A 16,554-nucleotide genomic window follows, 5' to 3' on the forward strand; every position below is an offset into this window, starting at 1 on the left:
AGTGCGCGCGCCCGCCGCGGCCTCCCGGCTCCCTCCCCGCCCCCCTTCCCACCTACCGAGCTGCGGGCAGGTGTGCGGGGGTCGCTGGGGCGGAACGCCTGGTGCATCTTCTTTGGCTCCGGCCCGGGGTGTCTGCAGGACGCGGAGCTCTTCGGCGGGCCCGCGGGGAGGCGCGGCCCGAGCTNTTGTTCCCGGGCCGCGGCCGCCGGGAGTCGGGGGCGCCCTGCCCGGCGCGGAGAGGAAGGGGAGGCGGCGCCGGCACTTGGCGTCCTGCCCGGCGGCTGCCCCCGCGTGGAGTGAGGATCCAGCCCGCGAGCGGCCACGGGCGGCGGTCCGAGGCAGCCGGGACCGGGATGGACCGCGAAGACGGCTGTACTCCTGCGGCCAGACTGACAGCAGTCCGCCGCCAGATCCCGGCACTCAGTCGCCTGACAGCCAGCCCGGGACTGTCAGTGACTCAGAGGCTCCGACCAACCCATTATTCAGTTAGTTAACACAGATCAGTAAGCCTCCGCCAGAAACGTCCGTTCCTTCTTCGCCAATTTATTCTGCATCTACTATTTGTCAGTGAGGTGGCTGTTCCTCCTCCCAATGGGGCGTTAGCACGATGGGCAAAGCATCCCTGTCACCGCTCTCAAGGCTCAACCACTAACCTAATTTATTTTCTGTGCTCTATTTATGGACCTTCTCCGAAGAGTCTGGGACTGGGTTAGGTCTTTAAATTAGCTTTTCTAATCCTGACCGAACCCCACAAGGGCAGGCTTTCTTACTAATCCTGTTTATACAGGCGAGGAAACAGACCTCTGCCTATTTGACCAAATGGTGTGTTTTGGCGGGGTGCGTGTGCCTGCTTTGAATGCCCCCTCTCCTGATGTAACCCCCTCCCCCCAACCCCTGACCCAAACCCAACAATACCGGCTCTATAATCTGCTCAGACTTTTGTTTTAGGTGCCCCCTACCATTCTTTAGCTGTCTGCTGGGAATACGCCAACCAAGGCTTAGTTTCTGCCCTGGAGGGAGACTATAGAAGGCCTTACTACCTGTGTGGGTAATTGATCAGAATCCGAAGAGGGGTATCTCTTTTGATCAGAAGCGCCTTTTCCTTTTGTTTGTGTTAGTCAAATCTAGGAAATCCCTCCTCTGAAGCTGACTGCAGAACTGAGACTTGAAATCCATCCCCCTAACCCCCAAAGATAGGCGGGGAGGTGAATCTGAAGTCTGTGAGGCGAATAAACATGGAGGCTGAAGCTTAAATAATTTGGGGTGTTCTCTTTAGGAAAAAGATTACAAAATGGCTCTATGAACACATTGTTGAGGCCTTGGAAAGTGTCTCTGTAAGGGACTCAAGCTTAAGCTTCATTAGCTTCAGGGTAGATCTGCCCCAGCGTTATTAAGTTACAACATTATCTATTTGCCCTTAGGACTTCTAGTAGACTGAGAGTTCCTGGGGATGGGAACCTTATCTATGATTCATCTCCGAAGCCTCTATCTGATATGGTACCAAAACACACCTGAGGATAGTGCTGTCCTACATTGCTTGTGAAGAGGCAAAATGAGGTAACTCATTAAGAAAATTTGGTAGGGGCGCCTGAGTGGCTCAGTCGGTTGGGCGTCTGACTTCAGCTCAGGTCATGATCTCACTGCTTCTGGGTTCGAGTCCTGCGTAGGGCTCTGTGCTGATGGCTCAGAGCCTGGAGCCTGCTTTGGATTCTGTGTCTCCCTCTTTCTACCCCTCCCCCACCTGGACTCTCTCAAAAATGAATAAATGTTAAAAAATTAAAAAAAAAATTGGCAACACAGAGCCACTCTGCATATATATTTACTATTTCACCCAGCAATCCTAAGTCAAACCCTAAACTTCTTGGAATCAATCCTAGTGATATATTGGCAAAAATACGAAAAGCTGTATGCACAAGGCTGTTACTCATTATGGCATTTTTATAGCAAAACACTGGAAACTGCTCACATGTCGATAAAGAACTGGCTGAATAAATTATAGTACATGCACAGGATAGAGTGCTATGCAGCTATAAAAAGATATATAAAAGACTTCTTACATATACCAATAAACATACTAACCTGGAGTGATGTCCATATATATTGTTAGTGAAATAAAGTGCATAATAGTGTTTATATGCTGTCTTCTGTATAAGTAATGAGGTGATAGAAATATACATTAATTGCTTATATTTACAAGTTAGTGAGAGAATAAACCCCAGTTTTCTAAAAAATGGTTTCCTTTGTGGGATGGAGAGGGTAGAGATGGAAATGAGACTTCTGTGAATGTACCTTATTCTACAGTGACTGTTTTGGAAACCTATAAATGTTTTGCATATTTATAAAACAAAGTTCAGTAAAAAGAATAAAACACTCCACAAAAATAAAAAACAAATGGTAGCAAATGAGCCATGCAATGGCATGCAATGGCATGTCAGATTGGTGGCATAACTACATGGAGAAAACAATTTCAAGTGGCTTTATAAGTATTTTGACTGTACGTCCCTAATGGGATACAGTCTAAGGACAACTAGACCCGCATACAACTATTGCACTTACTAGTCTTGTTGTTAGTAGTAATATTGACACTGCTATTTTGAAACTATGATAGATATTTAAGGATAAAGCAAATAAGTATGTTAATGACACTAGGCATCAAGAATTTCAACATATGAGAAAAATTTTAAAATGCCAAACAAGCCTAGGATAATTTTAGATTTGAGTTAGCAGAATGAACAAAGTACACATTTTCCTCTTACAAAATGTGTTTTCTAGCTCTCTGCTGAAAAGGTCTAGAAACAATCACGAACCCAGTAGTAACAAACACCCCTAATGCACAGATTTGATCTCTACATACTATTTGTCAGTTTAAAAAAATTAAAAAGTAAGCAAAGAAAATCCAGGCTCCTTTGATAAATGGCTGGTTCCAGATTTGGATCATCTCAAGCCTGGAAGCCAGGAAGCCATCAAAGACTCCTAGGGTCACGTAAAAATGACTGAGGAGCCAATATGAAGAGGTCCCACTGGCCAAAGACGGAACAATTTGAGCATCAAAAGAACAATAATGACTTCAACAGGCTATAACACATAAAATATATAAAAACCCATTAGTTAATAATGATACTTAAGGAAAACAGCACATTTGTTACCAATGGAGTTTTATAGGGAACCAACTACCTACTGTGAACATTGATAAAGGGAAATAATCAAACTTTTTTCTGGTCATTCCTTGACTGGTTATATTGTAGGTAGGCAAATAGTAGGTAAAAGTTTTTTTTTTTTTGTAGAAGAATTCTGACTAATAAATGCAAAAGTAATGATAGGATTAGAAGATCATGATTTTGCAAACCTTAGTGTAATAATGAGCCTAGGTGAGGATCATGAAATGATGCTAAAACACTTGGATAAAAGGTGTTGGGGAATTTTGTAATGGAGAGCTTAGGCTGACAGTGCCTGAACCTAGTGACCAGACTTAACATCACCAAGAGGGGGGGGTTCAGCACTCTCTAAGAAATTTTGTTGCCTTAAAAAGCAAAAATAATCTAAGCCTAATCAAGCCAAGGACTAATTACCAGTTTACCAGAAATGAGGGAGATAGACAAATTAGCCTCAAAGTGTGGGACAAACTCAAAGTGAGGGACATTCTGCTAGACAAGTGACCTGTTCTTTGAAACAAATTCATGGCATAAAATTACAAAAGGAAGAAAGAATGTTAAAGCATAAAAATCAAGACACTTGCCAAATGCAATAACTTTATTTGGATCCTGATTCAAGCAAGCCACTGTCAAAAGACATTTTTTTTACAAAAATTTTTAAATGTTTTTATTTCTGAGAGAGAGAGAGACAGCGTGAGCAGGGGAGGGTCAGAGAGAGAGGAGACACAGAATCTGAAACAGGCTCCAGTCTCTGAGCTAGCTAGCAGCACAGAGCCCGACGCGGGGCTGAGATCATGACCTGAGCCAAAGTCAGACGCTTAACTGACTGAGCCACCCAGGTGCCCCAAGACATGTTTGGTACAATCGGGGAAATTTGAACATGGACTGATAGATTAAATTAAGGAATTATTGTTTTTTTTTTTCATTAGGTGTGATAATGACATAGTGCCTGTGAAAATAAAAGCCTTTTTCAGTTAGAATGGTACATTGATATGTTACAGATAAAATGTAATGAGCTCTGGGCTTATGCTTTACAACTCCACAAGCAGCAAACAAAAAGAGGGAGGAAGATTGTTGATAGTTGTTGAAACCTGGTGCTGGGTACATGGGGTTCACTATTCTACTTTTGTATATGTGTGACTTTTTCCATTATAACAAGTTAGCTATGCTCAAAAAATTCAATGAAGGTCTTAGATAGGTGGGAACTTGGATGTAGCAATCCTGCCCCCATGCGGCAGGTTCTATTGGTGCAGCTGGTACCCCAGCCTTTAAGGCAGGTCTGAATTCGAAGACTTGTCTAGAGTCACGTTACAAAATCTCACGAGAACCCTGGGAAATGAGTAGTATTAGTACATCATTTCTAAGCTGAGAAAAGGGAGAGTTAGAGAAACTCAGTAACTTGAGTTCCTAGTAAGTTACTGGTGGACCCAAGACTCCAGGTCCCAAGCCCCATAAATTGCTGTGTTTTTAGACTTTACTTTTCTGTCTGAGCAAAGGGGTCCCATGCAAAGAGGCAAGTGGAAATGCCCTTAATTAGGATAGGTTCATAAGGAAGCAGATTATTGGGGAGCGATTTTGCCTATAAACTATAGGTAAATATAAATAGGTATTGTAAAGAAAAAGAGGTAATATTCATATTACTCCCTGTGCCCGCACTGTGCAAAGTGCTGTTTGTACATGATCTCACGCTGCATAGTTATCCTGTGAAGCGTGTGCTATTATTACTCCTCTTTTACAACTGAGGAAATGGAAGTTCTAAGAAGACAAAGTCACACAGCTAGGAAATACCTGAATGGGGACCTGAACCCTGGTTGGACTACAATGCCCATGTGTTTTTTAATTAATATTTTGTGGTAGAGTGTACATACAGTGAAATGCTCACATCTTAAGAGTATAATGATTGTGTTTTTTAACTTCAGCTATTTTAACTATTGAATCCGGAGCTTGTCTCACTTTTAGCATGGATACAAATATTAATTTTTTTCATGGATGGTTTATTTTTTTCTACGTAGGAATAGGAGCCATGAAAGAGAAGAAAGTGATCAAGAAAGGAAGCATGCATGGGTAAGGTCAAAGTTCACAGCTCTGCCTAGAGTTGACCATCCCTCTGATGACTTTTTTTTTCTTATAGGAGAGGGTGGCTCCTATTTTTATCTCCTGTCTTCTTTTAGAAGAATCTCCACCATGCCCTCTCAGCTGGTTAAACATACAATTAAGTCAATGGATCTCAAATGGGTCAGTTTCCCTTTCAGGGCAATTTGGCAATGTCTGGAGACATTTTTAGGTATCACACTCGGAGGGTAGGTGCTGTGGGCATCCAGTAGGTAGAGACTGAGGCTGCTGCTATACTGCACAAGACAGTCACCCACTGCAAAGCATTATCCTGCTTAAAATGTCAACAGTGTGGAAATTAAGAGACCCTGATGTAAGTCACAGCAGTAGAGGGGCACCTGGGTGGCTCAGTCGGTTAACCATCTGATGTCGGCTCAGGTCATGATCTCACAGTGAGTTCAAGCCCTGCGTCTGGTTCTGTGCTGACAGCTCAGAGCCTGGAACCTGCTTCAGATTCTGTGTATGTGTGTCTCTCTCTCTGACCCTCTCCCTCCCCTCAAAAATAAATAAGCATTAAAAAATTTAAATTGAGATTTAAGGGTCCAAGTGAGATCTTCAGGACACTCCTTCAAACTGGCATTCTTTGAATGTTTAATCAAAGATCCTTAGAACAGGGGCTGAGTGCTGTTTGGGGAAAGGGCAGAGGAGGAGGCCTAGGTCTTGGGTCTCCATGCTCCTGAGCACCTGGTTCTTGGACAAACCTATTTAGTGTACATAACAAAAGAAAAAAGCCCTGCTATTCAGTTGTAGCACCAAATGTTACATGGGCTTGCCCCTGACCTCCCACCCGCAAAGCCTTACCCATGTTTTCTTTCCAACATCATACAGAACTGTTGAGGTATGGTGCCAGGCACTAGGGATGTGCTCATGCCCAAAACATGCCCCTGTCATGGGGCTTACCTTCCTAATTTATTTCTGCAAATGATCATGCAATGAAACACATAAATACAGGTGTGGAAAGTGTTGTGCAGAAGCTTCTAGGGGCCCACGGCTTGCAGGTAGACAGGGAGCGGATGTAGGATGGTGGTTTGGGTCATGGAAGGGCTCTCTGAACATGTGACTTGTATACTAACAAGTGACTGATGAGTAGCAATTAGCCAAGTGAGCAGTGCAGGGAATGTATGCGCCCAGCTGCTCTTCCAAGCATCAAGCTAGAAGTATCAGGAAGTGAGGGAAGCAGCAGAGGAAGGAAGCTCCATTGCACCTACAGATTGAAGCCTGTCTCCAGCCCAACTTTATTGGTAATAAAACTGATCTCTTCCGCAGTCCATCTGTCTGATTCTTGATCCTTTTTCTTTTTTTTAATTAATTAATTTTTAAATTTACATCCAAGTTAATTAGCATATAGTGCAACAATGATTTCAGGAGTAGATTTCTTAGTGTTCCTTACCCATTTAGCCACTCCCCCCCCCGCCCACAACCCCTCCAGTTACCCTCTGCTTGTTCTCTATATTTAAGAGTCCTGGGGCATCTGGGTGTGTGGCTCATTCGGTTAAGCGTTGAGCTCATGATTCGTGAGACCCTGCGTCAGCTCAGAGCCTGGAGCCTGCTTCGGATTTTCTGTTTCCCTCTCTCTCTGCTCCTCCCTCGCTCACACTCTGTCTCTCTCAAAAATAAAATAAACATTAAAAAAATTTTTTAAGAGTCCTTTATGTTTTGTCCTCCTCCCTGTTTTTATATTACTTTTGCTTCCCTTCTCTTATGTTCATCTGTTTTGTATCTTAAATTCCTCATATAAGTGAAATTATATGAGATTTGTCTTTCTCTGACTAATTTTGCTTAGTATGATACCCTCTAATTCCATCCATGTAGTTGCAAATGGCAAGATTTCATTCTTTTTGATTGCCGAGTAATGCTCCATTGTATATATATAGATATATATACACACCACATCTTCTTTATCCATTCATCTGTTGATGGACATTTGGGCTCTTTCCATACTTTGGCTGTTGTTGATAGCGCTGCTATAAACATTGGGNGTGTTCCTTACCCATTTAGCCACTCCCCCCCCCGCCCACAACCCCTCCAGTTACCCTCTGCTTGTTCTCTATATTTAAGAGTCCTGGGGCATCTGGGTGTGTGGCTCATTCGGTTAAGCGTTGAGCTCATGATTCGTGAGACCCTGCGTCAGCTCAGAGCCTGGAGCCTGCTTCGGATTTTCTGTTTCCCTCTCTCTCTGCTCCTCCCTCGCTCACACTCTGTCTCTCTCAAAAATAAAATAAACATTAAAAAAATTTTTTAAGAGTCCTTTATGTTTTGTCCTCCTCCCTGTTTTTATATTACTTTTGCTTCCCTTCTCTTATGTTCATCTGTTTTGTATCTTAAATTCCTCATATAAGTGAAATTATATGAGATTTGTCTTTCTCTGACTAATTTTGCTTAGTATGATACCCTCTAATTCCATCCATGTAGTTGCAAATGGCAAGATTTCATTCTTTTTGATTGCCGAGTAATGCTCCATTGTATATATATAGATATATATACACACCACATCTTCTTTATCCATTCATCTGTTGATGGACATTTGGGCTCTTTCCATACTTTGGCTGTTGTTGATAGCGCTGCTATAAACATTGGGATGCATGTGCCCCTTTGAAACAGCACACCTGTATCCCTTGGATAAATACCTAGTAGTGCAATTGCTGGGTTGTAGGGTAGTTCTATTTTTAATTTTTTGAGGAATCTCCATACTGTTTTCCAGAGTGGCTGCACCAGTTTGCATTCCCACCAGCAGTGCAAAAGAGATCCTCTTTCTTCACATCCTCGCCAACATCTGTTGTTGCCTGAGTTGTTAATGTTAGCCATTTTGACAGGTGTGAGGTGGTATCTCATTGTGGCTTTGATTTGTATTTCCCTGATGATGAGTGATGTTGAGCAATTTTCTCATGTGCCATCTGGACGCCTTTTTGGATAAGTGTCTATTCATGTCTTTTGCCCATTTCTTCACTGGATTATTTGTTTTTTGGGTGTTGAGTTTGATAAGTTCTTTATAGATTTTGAATACTAACCCTTTATCTGATATGTCATTTGCAAATATCTTCTCCCATTCCGTTGATTGCCTTTTAGTTTTGCTGATTGTTTCCTTCACTGTGCAGAAGCTTTTTATTTTGATGAGGTCCCAATAGTTCATTTTTGCTACTGTTTCCCTTGCCTCTGGAGACGTGTTGAGTAAGAAGTTGCTGCGACCAAGGTCAAAGAGGTTTTTGCCTGCTTTCTCCCCTAGAATTTTGATGGCTTCCTGTCTTACGTTTAGGTCTTTCATCCCTTTTGAGTTTATTTTTATGTATGGTGTCAGAAAGTGGTCCAGGTTCATTCTTCTGCATGTTGCTGCCCAGTTTTCCCAGCACCATTTGCTGAAGAGACCGTCTTTATTCCATCGGAAATTCTTTCCTGCTTTAGTAAAGATTAGTTGGCCATATGTTTGTGGGTTCCTGTTCCTGTTTCTTAATAAGACCCAACCCCAGTTGAAGGGGACAGAGGTGTGCTGATCAGCCTTAAAAGTCCAACATGAGGCAGGGGCCAGATCCTGCAGGATCCTGTAGACCCTGTTACGGATTTTTAGATAAAAGTAATGGGTTGTCAAAGTTGTTTTTTTTAAATTGTGATGAAATATATATAACATAAAGTTGGCCTTTTTCTTTTTCTTCTTTTTTTTAACCTTAAGTAGGCTCCACATCCAGCATGGGGCTTGAACTGACAACCCTGAGATCAAGAGTCACGTGCTCTACCGACTGAGCCAGCCAGGTACCCCAAAGTTGATCATTTTTAAGGGTATAGTTCAGTGTTAAGTACATTCACAGTGTTGTACAGCCATCACCATCCATCTCCAGAACTCTTTCATCTTCCCAAACTGAAACTCTGTCCCTGTTAAGCACGAAGTCCCCATCCGCTCTCCCTCTCAACCTCTGGCAATTGCCGTCCTACTTTCTGTCTCTATGAACTTGACTATTCCAGGTACATCATGAAAGCACTGTATGATATTTACCAGTATTTGTCCTTTTGTGTCTGCCTTCTTTCACTTAGTGTAATGCCTTCAGTTCATGCATCAAGCATCAGCATTTCTTCGTGTTAAGGCTGAATAATCTTCCATGTATGTACACACCACATTTTGTTTATCCATTCATCCTTCCATCACCAAAGGGCCAAAGGGACTTAAGTAGAGATTTTAAACATCAGATTTCCAGTTTAAAAGATCACTTAGCTGCCAGTGGAGGCTGGACCAACGGTGGCACAAGGAATGGAAGGAAGTTGGCTGCAAAGGTCTAGGTGGGAGGCAATGGGTGATGGCATAGACTAGGCTGTGACCAGGAAAGAGGGGACAATTAGACTGAAAGGCAGGTGGGAGATTGTACAGGATCTGGGGTTTGGGAGTTTGGCATGAGTGGGAAGACTAGTCAATGAGTGCGGGGCTGACCTCAGTTTCCTTAAGGACCCAGATCTGAGGGAGTCCATTGAGCTGAAGATAAGATGTCCTCTCCTCACATGTCAGTTCTTCCTTCTCACCAGCCCTGCCTTCTGGGGAACACAGACTGAACCACCAAGAAACTTTTTCATTATTTGGCTTTCCCGGTGGCCTTCTAACAGAGGGCATGCCAGTTTTCCGATACGCACATTCTTGTTTCCATGACTGTTCAGTATATCTTGGTAAATTCCTAGATTGATATCCACTTTAATGATTGAATCCGCCTCTGCTGCTTGGTTTTTGTTAATCTGTTGATGAAAGATGAATTCCCTTTCAAGTGTGCTTTGGGAAGTCGTGGTTCTTTTTTTTTTTTTTTTTAATTTTTTTAAATGTTTATTTATTTTTGAGAGAGAGAGAGAAAGAGAGAGAGAGACAGAACGTGAGCAGGAAGGGACAGAAAGAGAAGGAGACACAGACTCGGAAGTAGTCTCCAGGCTCTGAGCTGCCAGCACGAGCCTGATGTGGGTCTCGAACTCACAGACTGCAAGATCATGACCTGAGCCAAAGTCAGACACTCAGCCAACCAACTGAGCCACCCAGGCGCCCCGAGAAGTCATGGTTCTGACGTGGTAAAGCTCAGCACGAAACTCAGGACCAAGAGATCCTGCCTTGTGAGCACTTCTCATGCCAGTCAGACTTCTGTCACACTGTGACTCTGGGAATTCTAGCTAAAATTCTAGGCAATCCTAGCCAAGAAGTCAGGTGCCTGAGCTGGTCTCTGGTCATGCTGTGTGTCTGTAGCTTGCTCCCCCCACTGCTGCTGGGACTGTACAACATTCTAGGGAAGCAGTCTGTCAACGTTCACTAAGTACCCTTTAAAAATCAGTCCAGTTTCTGAGAGTCTAGGCTAAGGAGGTAATGGAAAACGTGATATTCCTTGTAGCACTATTGATAACAGTGAGAAACTAAAAGCAAAATATGTGTCTGACAATATATCAATAGGATGGAATATTCTGCAGCCATTAGAAAATAGGCATTCTCGGGGCGCCTGGGTGGCTTAGTTGGTTAAGCGTCCGACTTTCGCTTAGGTCATGATCTCACGGTTCGTGGGTTCGAGCCCCGCGTCGGGCTCTGTGCTGACTGCCGGCTCAGAGCCTGGAGCCTGTTTCAGTCTGTGACTCCCTCTCTCTCTGACCCTCCCCTGCTCACGCTGTCTCTCTCTCTGTCTCTCTCCTAGAAATAAATAAAACATTTAAAAAAATAAAAAAAATAGGCATTCTCAAAAGATCCTCCTCTTAAAAGGTGAGACTAATCTGTGTGGAAGTGGGGTGGTTATTGATGGAGAAGGTGAAGAAATCTTCTGGGGTGATGGGAATGTTCTGGATCTTAATCTGGGTGGCGGTTACATCGATGAGTATATGTGTAAAAATTCCTTGAACTCCACACTTTCTGTTTGTGTTCTCTTCTGTTTATGATGAGACCTCAATGTAAAGAAAAGAATGAGTTCTGCAGGCCATGTAGCAATGTCCGCTAGAATGGAAGCTCCTAGAGAGGATGGGTTTGTCTGTTCCCGCTGGTTGCTGTATGCTCAGAGCCCAGAACCATGCTCAGCACGGCGCAGGCCCTCAGTTAAATCCTATTGGATCATTATAGAAAATGTTTAGGATAAAATGTTAAATGAAAACCAAGGCCCACGGTTGCACAACTTTTAAGTACATGGTAATTATAGTGTAAAAATGATGGACAGGAAAATCATTGGAAGGAAATGTAGTGAAATGGTGTAGGTGGTTGTGTTGAATGGGGCAACATGGGAGATGATTTTTTTAAACTCCTTGACGAATGTCTGCTTTCCATTCTGTTATTCTGCATGGAACATCATTTGGAAATAGCGAATGATGGAGTGGTAACACTGATTAAGTGCTTATTCTGTGCCAGGCTTTTAAGCTTACAGAAATGTACACTCTTATTAACTCGGCTGATTTTCACAGCAAACCTATGAAGTAGTATTTCTCCCCATTTTACAGACAGGGAAATGGAGGCACAGAGCAGTTCAAGAACCTTACTGAAGCTGCACAGCCCTAAGTGGCAGACCTGGAAGGGAGGCCCAGCAGACTGGCTCTAGTGGTGAAGCAGTCAGTGTGCCACACTGCCCCTGGAAAACTAATGTCAAACGTCTAGATTTGTGGCCTTTGTGACTATGAGGCCCGGGACAAATGGGCCTCTTTGCTTTCCTCTCCCTGTGACGGAGCCTGTCAATAGTCAAACACCTCAAAGGAGTGAAGAGATGCGTGAGGGCTGGAGAACCAGAACCGGAAGACAAGAGGTGAGCAGAGGGGCAAAGGCCCGATTTCCCTGTCACCTGTCTCCCCATGCCAGAAGCCGAGGGAGGGCCCCTCTCCCAGGCTGGCCATGGCTGCCCCTCCGGGCGAGCAGGCCTTGTCCTGTCATCCACTGGAAAGGCGGTTTCCTGGAAGCTCATCCCTTCCCCCCACGTACCAGTGAGCTCTGCTTCTGGAGGTTAAGGGGACTGGGCCACCGTGTTTACTGGGACTTGAGCAGGACACACGCCTTTGGCTCCACCACCCACAGGAGCGCTTGCTGCTGTTGGCAGACAGTTTTGAGTTTGTGCCCAGCCGCTCCCCCGCTGTGAGGCCTGGGGCAACTTACTTGACCTCTCGCCAGCCTCAGTTTCTCTGTATATTAAATGGAGATACTAAAAGTATGTGTAGGGATTGAACACAATGGTGTGGGCGATACATTTGGCACCGTGACACTCAAGCCAGGGTAGCTGGTATATCATTATTATTATTGTTATTATTATTCTTGTTATTGTTATTATTATTCTGTCCCCCTCATTCTAATCAGGGTCATGGGAGGCTTGAAGAGATGGGCTGAAAGGCATTCAGAGGTCTTGGCTGCCAGGAAGGAATGTCTTTCTAATCAGCACAAACGTCAGACTCCAGTTATTAATACCCAGCCGGCCCCACCAGCTCTTAAACTTAGCATTCCAAAGAGGAGGTACAGAGGTGGGGAGGGCGGATCTGGGGAACAGGTGGCTGAGGGCTGGAGAAGGAGCCCTTTCTCTGTGGGAACAGCCCTTCCCAGCCTCTCAGGCAGACTTGGCCTGTCCCCCAGACACCCTCCACCTGTGGTCTAGGGTCTGGGAAGGTGCGAAATTCCTTCCCGAAGCTGAGCTGAGCTGCCCGCAGTCAGACTCTCGGTCCCCTAAGGGCACAGCACTGTTCTTCCAGGAATCCAATGTCCGGAGTGAGCAGGGCCCCCCATCTGGGCCTCCAGAAAAGACAAACCAACTCGTGTCATTGTGGAATATGAGGGCAGAGAGAGCCAAGGGAGCTTCCCATCTCTCCTGCTGGCTTGACGTAGAGCTCAGCCTCCCATCCAGAGCTGGCTGACAAGGGAGATCTACGTGCCCCAGCCTCCGTCTCCTCAGCCGTTACCTGGGAATAAGAATTTTCAGCCCTTTCGCATCATAGAAACATTTCCGCTTGGCTGTTGAAAGAGCAAATGGAATGATTCATGTGGAGCGCGGGGCTCAGTGTGCAGGAAGTATCCGGTGAAGAGTGGCTGTTGGGAGCCCAGTTTCTTCATCTTAGATGGTTTTTTTTTTTTTTTTTTTAATTTATTTCTGAGAGAGAGACAGCATGAGAAGGGGAGGGTCAGAGAGAGAGGGAGACACAGAATCCGAAACAGGCTCTGAGCTAGCTGTCAGCACAGAGCCTGACGTGGGGCCCGAATCCACAAACCTGAGATCATGACCTGAGCCGAAGCCGGACGCTCAACCGACTGAGCCACTCAGGCGCCCCTCTTCATCTTATACATGACTTCTTGTTCCTTCCTGTGTGAGGGTGGCAGACCTCAAGGAGCAGAGATCTTGCAGGAATTTCCCAGTCCTGCACCTGAGCTAACAACTATATCCATGAATGATTCTTTGTTTCCTTATACAGATTTTTGAAAAATTAATAACCTATTTTTAATTTTTTAATGTTTATTTGTTTGGAGAGAGAGAGAGTGAGAGAGAGCATTAGCAGGGTAGAGGCAGAGAGAGGGAGAGAGAATCTCAAACAGGCTCCGTGCTGTCAACAGAGCCCGATTTGGGGCTTGGTCCCACTAACAGTGAGATCATGACCTGAGCCGATATCAAGAGCCAGATGCTTAAATGACTGAGCCACCCAGACACCCCTAATAACCTAATTTTGAAAATTGTTTATTAAAAAAATTTTTAATGTTTATTATTTAAAAATTTTAATAGTTTTTTAAAATTTATTTTTGGGGGCACCTGGGGGGCTTAGTCGGTTAAGTGTCTGACTTTCGCTTTGGTCATGATCTCATGGTTCGTGGGTTCGAGCCCCGCGTCGGGCTCTGTGCTGACTGCCAGCTCAGAGCCTGGAGCCTATTTCAGAGTCTGTATCTCCCTCTCTCTCTGACCCTCCCCTGCTCACGCTTCTCTCTCTCCCTCTCTCCTAGAAATAAATAAAAAAAATATATTAAAAAAAATAAAATAAAATTTATTTTTGAAACAGAGAAAGACAGAGCATGAGCGGGGTAGGGACAGAGAGAGAGAGGGAGACACAGAGTCTGAAACAGGCTCCAGGCTCTGAACTGCCTGCACAGAACCTGATGCGGGGCTCCAACCCACGAACTGTGAGATCATGACCTGAACTGAAGTTGGACGCCCAACTGACTGAGCCACCCAGGTGCCCCTAGTATTTAATTTTGAAAGAGAGAGAGAGAAAGAGTGTGAACCAGGGAGGATTATAGAGAGAGAGGGAGACACAGACTCCAAAGCAGGCTCTAGGCTCTGAGCTGTCAGCACAGATCCTGATGACACAGGGCTCGAACTCATGAACTGTGAGATCATGACCTGAGCTGAAGTCGGATGCTTAACTGACTGAGCTACCCAGGTGCCCCAAAAACCTATTTTTTAGAGCAGTTTTACGTTCAGAGCAAAATTGAGCAGAAGGTACAGATAGTCCCCGTATATCCTCTGTCTCCCCAACCAGTATCCCCACCATCAACATGATGTACCTGGGTGGCCCATTTTTACAATCAATGAACCAGCTTTGACCCGTCATTATTACCCAAAGCCCATAGCTTACATTATAGTTCACTCTTAGTGTGTATGAGTTTTTACAAATGTGTATGACATGTATCTACCATTATAGGATCATACAGAATATTTTTACTGCCCTAAAAATTCCATGTGCTTCACCTCTTCATCTCTCTCTTTCCCAGACCCCTGGCAACCACTGAACTTTTTCCTGTCTCCATATTGCCTTTTTCAGAATGTCATATGTTGGAATCATACAACATATAGCCTTTTCAAATTGGTTTCTTTCACTTAGTAATATGCCTTTACATTTCTTCCATGTCTTTAATGAGGCTTGATAGCTTGCGCTCTCCCTCCCTCCTCTTCTCCCTCCCTCCCTCCCTCCCCCCCATGCTGAATAATATTCCACTGTATGGTTGTACCATAGTTTATTCATTCATTCACTTGCTGAAAGACATCTTGGTTGCTTCCAAGTTTTGGCAATTACAACTAAACCTGCTATGAATATTTACATGCAGGTTTTTGTGTGGGCATAGATTTTCAACCCATTCGGGCAGATACCAAAAAGCATGATTCCTATATCTTCTGGTAAGAGTATGTTTAGTTTTATAAGAACTTGCCATACCGTGTTGCAAAGTGGCTGTGTCATTTTGCCCTCCCGCCAGAATGAATGAGAGTTCCTGGTGCTCCACATCAAATGTGCCAGCATTTGGTGATGGCAGTGTTTTGAATTTGGGTCATTCGAATGGGTGTGTCCTGGTATCTCATTTTTGTTTTAATTTTCAATTCCCTAATGACATATGATGTTGAGCATCTTTTCATATGCTTTTTGCCATCCATATATCTTCTTGGTGAGCTCTTCAGATCTTTGTTCTGTCTTTTATTTTATTTTTTAATGTTTATTTTTGAGAGACAGAGACAGAGCATGAGCAGGGGAGGGGCAGAGAAAGAGAGAGACACAGAATCTGAAACAGGCTCCAGGCTCTGGGCTGTCATCACAGAGCCCAATGTGGGGCTCGAACCCATGCACTGTGAGATCAAGACCTGAGCTGAAGTCGGACATTCAACTGACTGAGCCACCCAGGCGCCCTTTGTCCGTCTTTTAATTGAGTTGTTCGTTTTCTTATTGTTGACTTTTAAATGTTCTTTGCAGATGTTGGGTCATGGTTCTTTATCAAACACGTCTTTGGCAAATATTTCCTCCCATCTGTGGCTTGTTTTCTCATTCTCCTGATTGATTTTTATTAATGATTCCATTTTTTCCTTGCGATTAAAAAAAAAGTATTCTTATAAGTATGTGTTACATGAATAGCATGTAGCTTGGTGTTGCCGATGCCTTCATCTCCGAGGGCCCCCACTTTCGGCAGATGTACCAGGCACTGTAGCATCCTGCATGTTCAGTATTGTGGCCCAGGGAGGGAGTGAAACTTGCTTGAGATCACACAGCGTGTTTGCTAAGATGATATATCCCTCTCCTGTGCATAGCCTTCACAGTAACCAGAGAACTGTCTTATTTGGTTTGTATGAGACTCTTGGAATGCTTCTTCTTTTTTCTTAACTTTAAACAAATTAGGTAAACGGTCATGTGACAAATAGCAGGTATTTTTCAAAAAGGAAAAAAAATTAAAAGCCCTCATCATCATGCCACCTCAATAAATCTTTTTCACTTTTCTGACAATTTCGTCCATCCATCTAGCAAAGGCTGGGATGAGGTGTGCACAGGAATTGTCATAGTGATCATTCTGGTTTCTTCTTTTTTATTTTACTTTTGTCTAGGATTTATTTTTTAATTAATTATTTTTTATTCATTATTTATTTAT

The 16,554-nt window shown here is 43.9% G+C and overlaps 1 protein-coding gene and 1 long non-coding RNA gene across 3 annotated transcripts in view; one reads left to right on the top strand and one right to left on the bottom strand.

The window, feature by feature from the left end:
• The window catches only part of PDIK1L (PDLIM1 interacting kinase 1 like), an 11,807-nt gene extending 11,660 nt beyond the window's left edge, over positions 1–147 (bottom strand). The window contains exon 1 of the mRNA XM_077775670.1: positions 57–147. The gene's annotated coding sequence lies outside the window, so the exon portion shown is untranslated. The remainder of the gene's footprint in view (positions 1–56) is intronic.
• The window catches only part of LOC144241188 (uncharacterized), a 27,393-nt gene that overhangs the window by 797 nt on the left and 10,042 nt on the right, over positions 1–16,554 (top strand). Inside the window, exons 1-3 of one of the 2 annotated variants that reach the window (XR_013337986.1) lie at positions 192–1,557; positions 5,165–5,216; positions 11,691–11,989. This is a non-coding gene — a long non-coding RNA (uncharacterized LOC144241188). Of the gene's footprint in view, positions 1–191; positions 1,558–5,164; positions 5,217–11,690; positions 11,990–16,554 lie in introns of those variants that run through there. The other variant, XR_013337985.1, reaches the window with a different exon arrangement.

This window comes from Crocuta crocuta, unplaced genomic scaffold, assembly GCF_008692635.1.
Source record: "Crocuta crocuta isolate KB4526 unplaced genomic scaffold, BGI_CrCroc_1.0 scaffold127, whole genome shotgun sequence".
NCBI lineage: Eukaryota > Metazoa > Chordata > Mammalia > Carnivora > Hyaenidae > Crocuta > Crocuta crocuta.